Source organism: Molothrus ater, chromosome 9 (assembly GCF_012460135.2).
Source record: "Molothrus ater isolate BHLD 08-10-18 breed brown headed cowbird chromosome 9, BPBGC_Mater_1.1, whole genome shotgun sequence".
Classification (NCBI taxonomy): Eukaryota; Metazoa; Chordata; class Aves; order Passeriformes; family Icteridae; genus Molothrus; species Molothrus ater.
This window is the reverse complement of record NC_050486.2, coordinates 1,380,520-1,397,157: the sequence shown is the minus strand read 5'-3', so window position 1 is coordinate 1,397,157 and position 16,638 is coordinate 1,380,520.

Below are 16,638 nucleotides of genomic sequence, written 5' to 3'. Positions count from 1 at the left end.
GGGAGTACTGGAGCACTTTCTGTATCCAAAAGTAAGCAGCAGGAAAATGGCACCTTTTGCTGCAGTCTCCTAAGGGCAGGAAGAGATTGCAGCTGGATGCAGAAGAGCTGTGTGGGCAGGAGAGGCCTCCTCAGGGCAGCTGAGGCAGAAAAATACTTTGTTTTTGTGGGTGCTCTGGGACAGGACCCAACTCTTCCACCACTGGAATCAGGGGGTGCCCCAGTGCTGAGCAAGCTGTGATTTGTTTCTTGCTGAGCAGAGGAGTCACATAACACCAGAGGAGTTCAGAACTACCATCCTTTGCCAGGTGCCATCTCCTTTTGCCTCTATCCTTTTGAACTTTCTTCTCGTAGAAACCTCTTTGCCCAGCACCTTAGCCAGTGCTGTGCTCCCTGTGCCTTGTCTGGCTGCACTTCCAGCCTGTGCAGGAGCAGAGAGAGCCCAGAGAGGAAACAGGGGCAGCCAAGAGCACCAGGACAACAAAGAAGTCTGTTCTGTGGGTGGTCAGAGCTGCATTTTCTGACTCCCAGCTGAGGAGGTTTGTCAGTAGCTCCAGAATGAGCAAGCTGTGGTACCCTGGGGATTGGGCACAGGTTTGACACCAGCAGGGCCTGGGGTGCAATCCTTGAGCAATGTTTGCAGCTGTGGCCTCTGCTGGGTTTCAAATGCATGCTTAATTTTCCATCTCTGGGTTGGGGGTCCCATCTCAGCACCTCCTCCTGTTTTATTGTATTTGTTGTGTCATTTTGGCTGCTGCCTCTGGCCTGTTGGTCCCCAAGAAGCAAATCTTGGCAGGGTCGTAGCCAGGTGGGACCTGTTCTGGTGGTCTGCCCATCACTGCTGGGCTGGCATTCTCCTTGGAGGTATTGGGAGAGGACTTGAGGCCACCCAAGACCACAGAGACCTGCTGTAAGCCCAGCCTTGCTCTGCCACATGTGGGTGAGGTGTTTGGTCTGCTCTGTTTGGAGATGTTGATGACAAGGGAAAATCCTTCCTGGGGGTTTAAGGTGAGGTCAGGAGCTGGAGGTGGGAGATTTGCTCTCACCAGACCTTGTGAGCCCTTCCCAGCTGTGTCCCCAGCTGTGTCACTGCCCCCTGAGCCTGGGTAACCCCCAGCCCTGCCAGGGTTTGTGTCACAGCACTGGGGATGCAGGGTTGGAGCCAGCCATGAGTGGGCAAACCCAAACTGTGCCAGGGAAATGAGCCAAAGCCTTCCACACCCAGTGCCCTGCACTCAGTGCCTCTGGCATTCCTGAAATGTGGTGCTGAGCAAGTCTGGATGGGCTCCCATCTGAAGGCAGCTCTGACACCTTTCCATTGGCAAGATTGGAACCCTCATCCTATAAAGTCTAAGGGAGAACCAGCTGAAATCCCCCATTGTAGCCATTTCTTGGCCAGTCTGGTGGGTTCACTCTTGCTCTTCAGAGAGTTCTTTCAGTGTCTAAAGATGCTTTAATTCCTCTGAGCATACCTCAGGCAAGCTGAGAGCTGCAGCCTGTCCCAGCAGCTGAGCTGCTCTGATGTGGTTTGTGGTTACGTGGAACATTGCTCATGTGGCCCTCCTGTGCTTTTGATTTTCTGAATCACCAGAGTGCACTTTCACAGGCAGGTGTGAGCCCTGCTCAGATGCTGTGTGGGAATACCCTGGGGAGCCTCTGGGAGCCTCAGCTTCTGCCAGCCTCACCTGGGGGCTCCCTGTGCCCACAGCAGGCGAGGGTGTGTGGCTGCTGTAGCCTGCCAGGCACAGCCCTGAGCTGCTGGGGACCCCAGCCACCCTCCAGGGTGGGATGGAGCTCCCCAGGGTCAGCTGGTAGCCAGTCTCATTCCCCACTTGCCAAATTCCCACCTCTTCATTGCCAAGTAGCTAGAAAACTTGAATTTTGACAGATTCAAAGAGTCCTGGTGTTGACCTGCCACAGGATGGGAGCTGTGGTCACCAATTGTTGTGGTGATGTTGTGAGGGTCCCCAGGACGAGGTGAGAGATGAGAATTGACTCCAAGTTCTCAGAAGGCTGATATTATATTAATTATATTAATTATATTAATTATATTATATTATAATATGTTGTATTATATTATATTATGAACAATATTTATATTATATTATATTATATTATATTATATTATATTATATTATATTATATTATATTATATTATATTATATTATATTATATTATATTATATTACATTACATTATATTCTAAAACTACACTAAAGAAAGAGAAAGGAGACACATCAGAAGGCCAGACAAGAATGATAATAAAAACTCATGACTGACCAGAGTCTGACACAGCTGGCTGGGATTGGTTATTAAGTAAAAACAATTCACATGGAACCATGCACCTGTTGGTGAGCAACCTCCAGAGCACATTCCAAGCACTCAGATAATTATTGTTTACATTTCTTTTCTGAGGCTTCTCAGGAGAAAAACCCTGGGGAAGGGATATTTCAGAAAATATCACGGTGACAGGAGCTTTGAAGGTGCTTGCTCTGCTGGTGGTTCTTCTGTGTACTTTAAGTGACTAAAAGGCAGGCACTGGTGTCCCAGCCTACCAAAGCAGCCATGGCACAGCAGTGACAGGGCCAGGCACGATGGGACACGCTGTGAGCATCTCTGTCAAGGCAGTCACGACACAAAGCAGAGAGCACAAGCAGTCTCAGATGGCAACTCTTTATTATTGAACATGGCTGACCTTTTATACACTTTCTAATTTTTTATGCTTCTTTTACCCCAACTATTTGCCACAATAAATCAACATAACACCGCTGGTGAAAAGTTACAGTGACTTCAGCTAGCTTTCTAAAAATACTTCGTCCAGCTACAAAGTTCTCTCCTTATCTTTCTTCAATTCCTCACTTCTCGTGGTCTCCTTGGTTGCAGCCTTGGAGAGAGCTCCTTATCAGCTTCTTCCTGCTTCTCAGCTTCTTCTCACTCCTTTAGCTGACAGGCCTGCTGTTAGCCCCTTCCACACATCTGTGACTTTTCTGCTAGAGCATGGCAAAGCAAAGAGTGGGCACAAACCTGGCAGGAGCCCTGGTTTCTCTGAATGTGTAGGTCAGGCACAGCTGTGTCAGGGCCTGGCTCCAGTCTGGAGCTGCCACACTGCTGCTGGCCCAGACCCTGAGGTGTCTCACTCAGAAATGCTGTGCCCTGTTCCACTGGAGCTGGGGTGGGTGCATCTGCAGAGAAGGACCATGAATCACACAGGCCCAGGAGGGCCCTCTCTTGGCTTAGCAGGGTGGTTATGAAGAGTGTGTCATAATCACTTTGATATGAAAATGTGATATGGATAAGCTGATGAAGGAAGAGGCTGATTAGAGGAGAAGGTACCTAAGAAGTGGAGCTGATGCACAACAGGGCCCTCCCAGCACACTTCAGCTTGTAGTTTGTCTGGCTCTTGTGCTCTTATCTGCATCTTCACCTGTTGCTATCATATTTTTTGAAAATTTTTTTGTGCAGGATTCTTCTCCTGGGAAGCTGAGAAGCTTCAGAGAAAAAGGAAAACAATATTATTCAATATTCAAACAATATTATCTCATTTGCTTCGCCTGTGTTTTGCTGCTTTGGAATGTGGTTTGGAGGTTGTTTATCCAACAGGTGGTTTCTTGATTGGTTCCATGTGAATTGTTTTTACTTAATGACCAATCACAGTCCAGCTGTGTCGGGACTCTGGAAAAAGTAATGAGTCTTTAATTAGTATCTTGTTAAGCCTTCTGTAAGTATCCTTTCAATATAATATAATATAATATAATATAATATAATATAATATAATATAATATAATATAATATAATATAATATAATATAATATAATATAATATAATATAATATAATATAATATAATATAATATAAATTTCTAAAGACATAAAGTCAAATTCATCTTTCCTCCCCACGATGATGGAGGACCCCAAAAATATCACATTCACCCCTCTGCATTTTTAGCAGCAAGTTGGCAGAGCCAGCTAAAGCAGCAAGAGGAGCCCCCAACAAGGCCTGACCCCTTGAATCAGGGATGGAAGTTCCTCTTGCCTCTGCTGAACAGTAGCCAGAGGGACAGGATGTTATTTTGGCAATGTTATTTTATGTTATTTTGGCAAGGGCAGTAGATGTGCAGGGTGTCTGAGTGGTAGTGGGAGGATGATAGGAAAAAGGGTGCCCTAGATGAGAAGGGGATTGCAGCTCTGCTCCAAAATAGCACACAAAGGAACAAAAATTGGTCAGTGAGAGGCACAAACAGAAGGAATTTGTGCAGCTGGAGGTGAGAAATAGAAACTGGTGGTTGAAGTCACCCAGAATTGAGACTCAATCTGAGAAGAGATTTCATATGAAAACAGGAATACAATTAAAGCCTTTTTTTTAGAAAGGTGAATGTTCTACTTTGTAAAAATCCTGAGAGATTTCCCATAAAACTGTGGCTTGGAGAAGAGGTGATGTCAGCATTAAAATCTGGCTTCTGATCCCACCCTGACAGATGAGAATCTAACCAGGGAATTCTGGGAGCATCCTCTTGAACTGAAGGGTCTCTTTGGCTCTTCCAGAAAGGAAATGATGTTTTTCCATGGTTTTTCCTCCTGCCATTGAGTTCATATTCCTCTGCTGCCTCCTTTGAAGAGAAGGGAAAAAAAGATATATGAAGCAAATTAGCTAAATCTCTGTAGCATATTTAGGAGCTGGACTCCTCAGTTTGCCAAGGTTTTCCTGCAATGTTTTCTTATATTTTGCTTAGCTCAAACCCTTATGAGACCCTTAGAAATAGAAATGTCTGTTTGTGTTTGCGTTGTGGGTAGGTGCCCTATGTTCTATTGGCAAATTTGATTTGGAAGTGCAGAGAGTTTTCATCACTGCGGGTTTGGTTGTTGAGAGCTCTGGCCTGAGCAGTGTTCAGCTCCATCTCCCAGAGCCTGGCCCATTTCCTTTTGTTGTGTTGTGCAATAATTGCATTTAACTTCCAGTGTCAGAGGCTGGCAGCGCACTGCAGCTCTCTGAGAAAGGTCACCGAAAGTCAGAGGAGTTTCACAAAAAACACAGATGAAAAGTTGACTCAGATTCACTGAAATGAACAGAACTCTTTCCTCTTTTTCTTTTAGAATTATCTGTTTTTTGTGAAACTCGCTGGTTTTGCTGTGACCTTTATCTCTTACTCACTTGCAAGAGGCTTTGTTTTGGCAGGCCCAGGGGGGAAGGACTTCACTACAGAGTTTGCTCGATGCTGAAGGATGGATTGAGATTTCCTGTGGCAATTAATCCTGTGAGATTTCCTCTATCTGTATCAGCCCCTGCTCTTGCTGGTGCCACCTGGGCTCTGGGTATCCTATCCAGAATCCTTCCCCTCAGCCATGCAGGTGCTGAGGAGGGGCCTCTTCTGTGATTGTTTTGCCATCCCACCAGCTTTTCTTGCCTGCCCCTGACAGATAAAGATCCTGGAAGTTCAGAGCTGTGGCCTCAGTATGAGTGGCAGCATTTGGGGCCTGAATTTAAGGATTTCCTGGCCCCCAGCTGCAGTGCCAGGCATACACACTGCTTGTTTGGCCCCTGCACCCTTTTCTCATTTCATTTTATCTTTTCTGTGTGTAACCCAGCAGTGATATCTGATCAGGTACCAACAAGGCACCAGTGCAGAACAGAAAGCACTAAGAGGTTCTGATGCTGTAGATATTTTTGGGAGAGGTGATATTTGAGGTAAGTCCCAGTCTCAGGTGACTTTGGGGTGCTATTAATAGCCTGTCAAGCATAGCAGCTGATGGCCCCTGTGTGGGCTGGTGGCTCTGCAGACACCACTGAAAGCAGTGCCCTTGCCTTGCCACTGCCACCTCAAGGGGTGGGGTGCTGGGTTTTGCCTTCCTTTTTCCTCTGTCAAGTCGGGATTGAAGGAATTTGAGAGGATGCTTCACGTTCAGACTCAAGTGTTTATTATTTCTTATCTGTGTTCCAGTCCCACAAGCAGTGAGTTCTGCAGTATTCCACTACAAGCTACAAAATGGCTAACTATCTTTCTCTACAAGGTCTTTTCAGGATAAACTACCAAATTAAGAAATTACACCTAAATTATTTTCACTTTTAACCCAATAACTGATCCCTTGAAGTCCACAATGAGGACTTTTCTGTCCAATTACAAAATACCACCCAAACCCATGGAGAAGAAGGTGAAGAAGGGGAAGAAGAAGGAGCAGCCTCTACCCGAAAACCTCCATCTTGCCCCATATATATTGCTATATTCTAAAACCCCAAACTCCAAGTATGATATTACTTCTATTCAAAGTATACACCTGTAATCCACTTCTATCATTTCATTTTGGAAGCCTTCTCCATGGCCTCAGGTCAAATGCAGTGTTCTCCTGGAATTCAGGCCTCTGTCAGCACAGAAAGTCTAAAATTCTCAGACCAGCTGGGGAGCTCAGTGGGGCCCCAGTGACCCTGCACTGCAGAAGGAAACCATTCCCTCCTCACCCATCTGCTTCCCCTTCCAGAAACCCTACAGGGACATGGGCTGGCCCTGACTGAGGCTGTAACAAAGGAAGAAGCTTTCTCAGGGTGGAGAGGGCCGGCCAGCAGAGAAAAACATCCCAGTGCTGCAGGATGGGCAGTGGTTCTGCCCAGCCAGAGTGGGTTTTCAGGAGAAGGGGATTTAGGTGCTGGCTGCAGGGCAGGCTGCCCGTGGCCAACACCAGGCCTCTCATTTTGGTGCTCTGAGGGCTGGAGATGAGTGAGCTCCCAGCTGCACCTCTCCTAGCCCAGGAGGGTTTTGCCCATGGGAATGAGTTGATTTTTGACTGCAGCAGTAGCCTGGAACAGTGCCAGAGTTCCAAGCCCAAGAGGTCGCTGTGTGCTGCAGCCATTCCCATCCCTGCAGGAGCTGCTGTGCCTCACCATGGCCATGGAAAAGGAAGGGAGCTGCCTAAGGCACCTGGGTCACTGCACCATCAGCAGATGCTAAATCCTAAACTGTCCTAATTAGGAAATGATACTTAAATTATTTTTACTTTTAACTTAATGACTACTCATGGTTTGTAATGTGGACTTTATTTAATTACACAATACTACTTCAACTTGTGAAGAAGAAGGACTAGTCTTTGTTTTAAAACTTTTATCTTGTTTTATATATATTATTATATTCTAAAACTTTAAACTCTAAGTTTTTCACTATGTGATTGTATTTGTTTTGGTTTAGGGCAAATTTCGGACAGGACTTTTAAAGGGGTTGTTTTAGGAAAGCAGATTTTCTTGGCCTCTCCCCCCCTGTTTTTGTAGATTGGTTTAATTGCTTATTGTTTTGGTGTTTTTTATTTGCTTTATTTTTGGGGATATGGGCATTTATATGGTGGATTTTTACAGGTAGCTTTTTTACTTTGGTAGTGATTTTTTATTTATTAGTAGTTTAAACTGGGGGGTTTTTATGCTGTTAATTAGCTTTTAATATTTTTTTTCGCTATTTTTATTGAGCATTGGTTATTATTTATGAATTAGTATAGAGATAGAGTTTGGTTGTTATTTGGTTGTGTGGGGTTTTATACAGTTGTTTTTTATTTTTGTTTTATTTTTACAATTCAGCAAGAATTATTAGTAAAAAGAGTGTATCATGTTTCTTCTGCTGGTAGTTGGTTATATGGTGGCTTTTTTTAGCATGTATTACTTTTGGTTTTTTTTATTAGCAAGATTAAATTTTTATTTTTTGGTTAGTTTGTAATTATTTCTAGAATCTTAGGATGATTTAGTTTTTTTAATATGGGGGTCATATAGTAAACCCAGGACAGTGGTATTGCACACTTTTATTTAAATTACGCACTTATAATCTTGGTTCTATCATTCAATTTTGGAAGCCTTCTCCATGGCCTCAGGTCAATGCAGTGTTCTCTTGAGGGGTCAGTGCCTGTCAGCTCAGAAAGTCTGAAATTCTCAGTAAGCAGGGTCCAACAAATCCCTCAGGATGGTCACCAGTCTGACATAGCCCAACCAACCTGCTCAGAGGGGTTGGGTCTAAATGCACATGGGCTCCATCTGTGTTTTGTGCAGCTTTGAAACCAGTGGGAAGCTGGGAGGAGAAAACTGATCTCGATAAAAATCTGGCTTTGGGAGCCTCTGGCAATATCTTCCAAAGACTGAAGAATGTGCAGCCTAAATTCTGCAGTAAATTCAGAGAAGTCTCTTTGAAACTGTCCCTTCTGTCTCAGCTTCAGGAACAGCAGCTGTATTCGTGCATTATTTGGAGGGTTGATGGTGCCTGGGTGTCTGGGATGTGTATTCAGATGTTTCCTTGGCTCCATGTCATGTCTTTCCCCTCTGCCAAGGCAGAGGATTCATCCTCAGGGCATGTCCTTACTGTGAGAACACAAGACAGGCCCTCAGTGAGCTGACCAGCTGAAGGGATGAGGTGTTCTGCCTTCTGTGGGTTGGAACAGGGGTCCATGTGTAGGTAAACAAGGAAAAAAGCTGCCTGGATTTAATTAATGCTGTGATTAAAATCTTTGCCCATCAAACTGGGGTAGAACCCACAGAAGAACCCTCAGAATTTGGGGATGCAGTTGGTTTAGGATGCCTTTAGGATTTGCTGAGCAGCAGGAAATGTGTGTTTGGCCACCTTTGACCAGTGGGAACAGCACTGGGTGCAGGTGATGCCTTGGGAGGCTCCCTGGAGCTGGTCAGAGTTAAAGGAATAAAGCAGGGATTTTATTAAAGGAATAAAGCAGGGATTTGTTAAAGGAATAAAGTAGGGATTTATTAAAGGAATAAAGCAGGGATTTATTAAAGGAATAAAGTAGGGATTTGTTAAAGGAATAAAGTAGGGATTTGTTAAAGGAATAAAGTAGGGATTTATTAAAGGAATAAAGCAGAGATTTTATTAAAGGAATAAAGTAGGGATTTGTTAAAGGAATAAAGCAGGGGCTTTATTAAAGGCCTTCACAGGATACACCTTGGGCAGTACAAGAGCCTGGCCGTGGCTCCACCCAAGATGGACCCTGGGTCACAAGTTTTCACACTTTTCTAAGTTCTGGTCCATTCCATCTTGGGGTTCATTGTCCAATTCCAGCTCCAGGTGATGCAGTCCCATCCTCCCAGTTTGCTCTCCTCCATTCCCTGTTGTTTGCACTTTTTGGGCCTGGAGCTGCAGTGGTGCCCTTGGTTCTGGGGCTGGAAAAGGATTGTTCTGTGTGACTGAGCTGTGAGGAGAACCTGCCAACACTTTATATGGAGTTCAGAGTTATGAACTAACACAATACAGAATCTGGAAAACATGAAAGCTCAAATTTAAGGCATCACAGGCAGGCCATGCCTCTCCCCACGGATGCATGGACACGCTCGTGCCTCTGAGGATTTGCAAACCCCAGAGGTTTTCCTGTCAGGCAGTGGCTCCAGGTCTGCTGTGAGCTGGTTTCAGTCATTAGGAGTCATTTAAAGCTGGCAGGAGAGGGACAATTCCCTAAATGAGAATGAGCATCCAGAGCTTTTGTGCCTGTCCAGCTTCAGCAGATGCAGCTCCCAGCTCAGACTTCCCCAGCACAGCTCACTGTGCCCCTCCACCAGCTGGGCAGCATTCCAGGAAGAAAAACAGCTCCTAGTCAGAGAAGACAGGGACTGCTAAAAGGTACTACAGGAGTTGCTCCATTGGGAGACAGCTACAGCAAAATGGGGTCCTGGCATGGCTGGAGGTGAGGGATGCTCCTTAGGGCTCAACCTCAGCCACTGTTGTCCTTAATTCCCCTGGTGCTGGTTAAAATATGCCTTGGATAGAAGTTAGGAAACAGCTTCAGCATGGAAAGGAGCTAGAACATGGTACCAGGAATGCTGAGACCAGAAGAAAAGGGTGAAATTCAGCAGTGACTAATAATGAAAAACTGCTCTTTAGCAGGAGCCTGATCAGTTAGAAAATACTGAGAAGGAGAGAAGATGTCAGTGCAGTGGCTGCTCACAGGATGACTAGGAACCATCCATACCATGTTCTGGTGAAAAAGGCAAATTGAGTGTGAGGATCCAGCAGGTGAGTCGTGGCCAGCCCTGGTCCCCTGCATGGTGCAGCTGTGAGGAATGAGGCTGGAGATGTCTGGGTGTTTATTACACAGGAAATGTTGGAAATGTTATTTCCACGTTGGAAATAAGCCTAGGGAAGACATCCACCTGCAGCTGGAGTGGTGTGAAGTCACAGCCAGTGTGAGCTGATGTTGTTCCAGCCCCAAACCTGCGTCCCTGCCATGGAGATTGCTCTTACACAAAGCAGGCATCCACTGCTCTGCCTGCCCAGGCTGGCATCTGCAGTCCTGGGGGGTCAGGCCACTGGTCACTCATCCCTGGGGACATTCACCTTGCAACCCAAAGACCTTGTTCCAAAGCTGGTGTCGAGCAGGTTGGCCCTTAGTGCTGGGAACGATGAAAGTTTGACAAGAAAGTCTCACAGATATGTATGTTTGGCAGAAGGATTTTTGAATGTAAAATCTGAAGAAGGAATAGAGATGGAAGCAAGTTTTGATATAGAAGAAAGAATTGCTGAGCCAGTCTGACTGGATAACCAAGGAGGCAAAGGGTGTGTTAGTTAGAAGGGGTTTTTATGGCTTAGAGGAAAGGATAAACCCACCCCAAACAAGAAGATGTTTTTACCAAGCAGAAAGATAGCACAGGCAAAGGGGCGTGCCAATGCTGCAAGTAGAAAAAAGGTCTCAGAATTTTCCACTGCAAGAAAACTGAAAAACAACTTCCAGCTTAAACTGTAATGTACTAACTTTTAGTGATTGGAGAATAGTAACAAGAATATGGTAATTATAGCAGTTATGATAGGCTAGAGATAAAAGTTAAGGTATAGATTGGTTCTAATGTATTAAGATGCTCAGCAAAGAAAAGTATAGAATGCAATGTAACCTAAACTAAGGGTCTGCAGGGCTGCCTGCAGCTGGGGCTGACAGCTGTAGGCACAGGCTCTGTCCTGCTGTAACACCTTGGATGGAATAAACTGCATTTTGGAGAGCCCCTGGAGCCCCACATCCCTCATTCAGGCTCTTACACCTTAGCAAACCCAGCTTTTAAATATTTTTTTTTTAATCATCATCCTTCCATGTGAATTCTGCTTGTTCTGAGAATTGCTCCAAACTCCCTAGGGGGGGCTCATTCTCATATTGCTGTTTTCTGCTGAGTTTATTTCCCATGGGTGCCTTTTCCAGCCCCCTGTGGCTGCCCTCAGAGCCAGGGGGTCCTGCTGAAGCAGTTCTGCTGTCCCACCTTTGTGTTTGCTGCTACTGGAGCTCTGGGCAGCTCTGCATGGCTCATTCCTTGCCTTGCTTAGGCAAGACAAAGGGGAAGCTGCTGGAGCAGTGTGGGAACACCTGATCTGTGCCCTTGATGTTAACAGAAGTGTGAAGCAGTCACCCAGTCCTGGCTTCTCTCTGTGCTGTTTGGAGGGGCTGGAAAAGGCTGATCTGGGCAGGGCTGGAGGGAAGTGAGCTGGGTTTGGGATTTAGCACCAGAGGTGTATTTTGCCTGAAGCTCTACAGGTACCTATCAGTGACTCAGTGCTGGATGGGTCACTCAGAAATGGCTTTTAAACAGAAATTCTCATTTGGAGAAGTCTCCTTGTGGGCTTCATTCTTTTCCCACTTGCATCCTCTTTTCTGAGGTGTAACTTTGCTTATTAATTCATTGGAGTCATTCTAAACCCCCTCAATGTGAGTGAAATCAGGAGCAGCTCTTGTATTTTGAAATGCATCTCTCTGTGTGTAGCAACTGCCAAATATCAAGCTTACTCCTAAAGCCACTGGTTTTAAAAGAACCACTGGAGAGTTTAGGATTTCACTTTAACTAAGGCTGTTTTTCTTTTTATGGGAACACCACAAAGACTCTCCTGTTTTGGTACAGTTTTGAGCTGGGATACCCCCTTTTAGAAGCAGTCTGTTTGTTTAAATTCCAGTGAAATTCAGACTCCAGGGTGAAATGGTTAATGGCACATGTGTTTGTTTTTGTTTCAGGATTGTGTTTATAAGCCAAAGTACGTGTTGGAGCTTGTTGTTTTCCTGGTCCAGGCAGTGAAATCATCCAGATAGCTGGCTTACCAAGACTGACTTTCTAGTAAGAGTCTGTTGTTGAAGCTTCCTGAAAATTGAGTGCAGGAAAGTCTTTGGGTCAGAAAAGGTTGATTTTTCTACAGTAAAGTCTGAACAGGTCAAGCTTTCTTTAGCAGCAGAATATGAATTGTTCAGGGTTTCACTTAGCAAAGCAGAGGCCCTTTTTTCATAACTACCAGTCAGACAGTGATAAATTACAGATAAGCTGCCAATGCAGCATGATAAACTGTCGTGGTATGAAACAAGTCTCTGCTCAAACAGCACCACTAATAAATTCCTTGTGGCTTGATGTGTATTAATGATGTGGTCTATCTTATTACAGTTAAAGAAATTGAACAGGGTGTGATTTTAATATAAAACCAAGAAACACACTGAAACTTGGACTTTATCAGCAGACAATTAGACTGTCATCTTTATTTACTGTAAGCCTTCTATATTTTCTTTTCTTGCAAAAAGGAAGAAGACTTAGACTGTCAGCACTTGCTCATGTACATATTTATCTGGAAATAATTGCAAGCTTCAGCTGGGGAATTCTGGTTCTGGAGGTGTTTTGGGCCAGCAATACTGAAGGTTTGGGTGGATGAGCCTGACTAACTGCAAGACTTTTCAGGATGGCCACCATGACCTCTCCCAGCCATTTTAGCCTGACTCGGCACTGGGAGCAATTTTACCCTAAATCTGGTGCTGAGAGCTGTAGCCCTGAGGTCAGGTGCCTCTTTGTGGTATTCACATTCTCTGAACAGAGTGAGACATAATTTTCTCTCCCAGGATTTTTCCTGGAGAAAGCAGTGAGAGAGCTCAGAGAAAGAAGAAGGAAAACAATTCTTATATCTTCTTGCTGCTCCTGTTGTTTGGCACATGTGGAATGTGTTATGGAGATTGTTTACCAAGAGTGATTTATTAATTGGACACTGGAGATGGTTGTTTGGATTGATTCACCAGTTAGGTCAGAGCTGTGTTGTGACTGTCTGGAGACAGTCACAGGTTTTTCTGTAGTATCTCTTTAGTATAGTTATAATATAGTATAGTATAGTATTATAATATAAGTTATAGTACTATATACTATATAATCTAAGTATATATATTATTTTAAGTATATATATTATTATAACATAAGTATATATATTATATAAGTATAATTAATTCTAGTTATATAGAATTGTAATATAGTATAGTATCAGTGTAATATAGTATACTGTTCAGTATTTGTTCAGCCTTCTGAAATCATGGAGCCAGAGCACATTATTCACATTATTCCCTGCCTGGGGGTGCCCTGCATCGATACCTCTTTGTGTCTGCTCCTGGGAGAGGAGCAATTCCTTCACTGTTCTGTGGGAGCTGCTTGGGAGCTCAGCAAATCCAGCACAAATCTGACACCTTCAGTGTCCTAGGAGGCAGGGACAGGAAAGTTTATCTTCCTACAAACAGATATGTGAGGGTGAATTTGGAGAAAAACAGTGATTGAGAAATGTCTGTAGGTTCTACCCCTGCCATTCCATGCAAATCAACTTAACTGCTTTGCATGGGCTTTGTGTCATTTTTGTGCCCCAATTGACAATTCACACACTTATTCTGAATTATTCATTCCAGAGTGTGCATTTGTTTCCCTCACACAAGAACCACGGGTACTTTTACAGATTTAATCTGCCTCTCATAACTGCTGACAGCTTGCTGAGCTCTTTGTGGTCCCATTTGTGGCTCTGCTGGCACCTCTCCTTCCAGGGTGGTTCAAAGCTCCTGGATCTGCCTCTGGAGCCATCCTTGGTGGCACTGAGGACACAGCACTGGAGGAAGGGGTTTGCTGCTGCCAGGAGGAAATGGCTCAGGATGGGCTGAAGGTCATGAATTCAATCCTCACACAGGGCACCACTAAATACCAATTCTTGGCTTCTTTTCTCTGTCCAGGTGGGGACTGAAGGCACTTGAGAGGATATTTCGTGTTCAGACTCAAGTGTTTATTATTTCTTATCTGTGTTACAGTCTCGCAGAAGTCAGTTCTGCAGTATTCCTCCACTAACAAGCTACAAGATGGCTAACTATCTTTCTCTACAAGGTCCTTTAAGGCTAAACTATCCAATTAAGAAGTGACACCTAAATTATTTTTATTTTTAACCCAGTAATTAATCCCTCGAAGTCCACAATGTGGACTTTTCTGTCCAATTACACAAAACCACCCAAACCCATGGAGAAGAAGGAAGAAGGACCAGCTACTGCCCTAATACCTCTATCTTGCTCTCTATATATTACTATAATATATATAATATACTAATATAATATACTAAATATATAATATAATATAAATACTATACTAATATATATAGTATATAATAATATATATACTGTACTCATAAAATATACTATAATATACTAATATATTACTAATATATTATATATTATATATTATAATATGTCACAGGGTGGAAAACTTAGAGTTTAAGGTTTCCACCCTGTGATATCACACACTTCTAATCAAACTCCACACCCATAATCTCAGTTCTATCATTCCATTTTGGAAGCCTTCTCCACAGCCTCAGGTCAGTGCAGTGTTCTCTTGGGGGTCAGTGCCTGTCAGCACAGAAAGTCCAAAATTCTCAGCATCCAGAACTCCACCAGCCTGGGTCTGCAGTGGGTGGGACACACAGACTGACATCCAAACTGGGGGTGGCAGCATCAAACAGAAATTCTGACTGATGCACAACGGAAAGAGGATCTGGCCTCCCTCCTAATGCAGATCTGACTTCTTGCCCAATAATAGATGACTTTTCAATTAATTCCTGCCATTAATCAGTTTTGTTTGGTGAGGTCATGAAGTGCCTGTCAGCGTAGGGGAAGCTTAACTCTGGTTTCCCAGGCTGTGGAACATTTTGTGGGAAAGCCTTGCTTCCTGAAAGCTGCTCCTGACTGAGGCACTACTTTCTTATGCACCCTTTGAGAGATGTGAGACCTGACAGCTCTGCCTCCACCTGCTATTTCAATTTATCTGTATTTTTAACTCTATGTTTGGAAACTAAATTTAATATTCTGTCTATAGATATGGATCTTTACTTCCCACATGTATTCATCTACAAATGCCAAGGGCTGCTCGTGTCCTTTGCAGGGCCCCATGGTGCCCCTGGCAGAAGGCAGACTGGTGCCAGATACAACAGGAGGCTGGTTTATCCCTCCTCCTTCTCTCAAGCTGGGCTCAGGCACAGCTGGATGCATCTTCCTGGGTGGGGCAGGCAGATCCTCCATCCCACACAGCACAGCTCTGGCTGCCTGCTGCAATCTGCTGGGCTGAGAGGGATGCTGGAGCTGCTGGGGCCCTTCTGGCTCTCCCCACAGGGGTTGCAGCACTCCTCAGTTCTCCACTTGCTCAGGTTTTGCTCTGGGTCTTTGCAGATCACTCAGAGGCAACCTTCCTGTCCCAAACATGTGCTCTGTGTAGGCAGCACTTCCCCTCTGTGACTGGGGCAGTCACACTGAGGTGTATTGCCTCAGTGTGTATTACTTTCAGGGTATTGGGACCTTTGACCCTGAAAGTGGTTGGATTTCAAAGGCCTCTGTGGCAAGAATAAATACTCCTGCAGTGATCTGTGATTCTGTGGCAGCCCAGCAGAAATGCTGGGGCTGCCATTGTGGCTGGGCTTGATTATGCTGCTGTTCCCCAAGGCCATCTGGGGCTGCAAGTCAGGCAGAGCTGAGCCATAAACAGTGTCTTGAAATATCTTAGTAACTACAAGGGAAGCATTGATGGCTTTGCCAAAACCAGCACACACCACCTTTAAATCAAAATCAGCTGATGAGCCAAATTACTTTTTAAAGCAGGAAGCTCCCTTTAGATTTATTGCCTTTGTTTAAATATTTATGCTTTAACTTCCTTTTGCACCACATTACTCTTCTTCCGTTAAGTTGCAGCCCTCTTGATTTCTTCCTGATACCAAAAATAACTGTGACAACTGTGTTGCTGCCTCTGTAGGATTTCCTGACTAATTCTTAATCAATTCAGCAGGAAAGGGAATGGGGTTTTTTGCTGGTTTTTTTTTTGTTTTTTTTAAACAACTTGGATACTGCACTCTCTTCCCATGTGCAATTCCTCGGAAGAAAGCCATCTTGTTGCTGTTTTGGTTTGCCAGTGTTCTGGAGACCAGTTCTACTGCACCAGTGCTGTGCTGCTCACTGAGCCTCTGGGCTTGCCAGCTGCTCCCCATCCTAAACACACACACATGAACTTTGCTGTTTGCCAAGCCTGCTACCTTCTGTGATGGGGAAATAAATGCCTGGACTCTGTCACATCAGAGTCCTTGCTGGTGTTACCTGCTTGGATTTCTTCCCGTGGCATCTCAGTGCAGAGATCTTTTCTGTGTGGGTGAGAAAACCCCATCGGTCTTCCTGACTGCACTTTTCATTTGCAGCCCAAACAATTTGTAGAGACCTTGGCAGGATGGTGCTGGCACTGGCAGGTGAAAAAGCAGAGCCCAACAGGATTGTCAGGGTTGGGTGGTCCCTGTCTGCTGCTGGTGGTGATGCCTTGGAGTGGCCACACAGAACAGAGGCTGGACAAGTTTAAGAGAGTAAAAGTGGGTATTTATTAAAGGTGTTCAATAAGCACACCTTG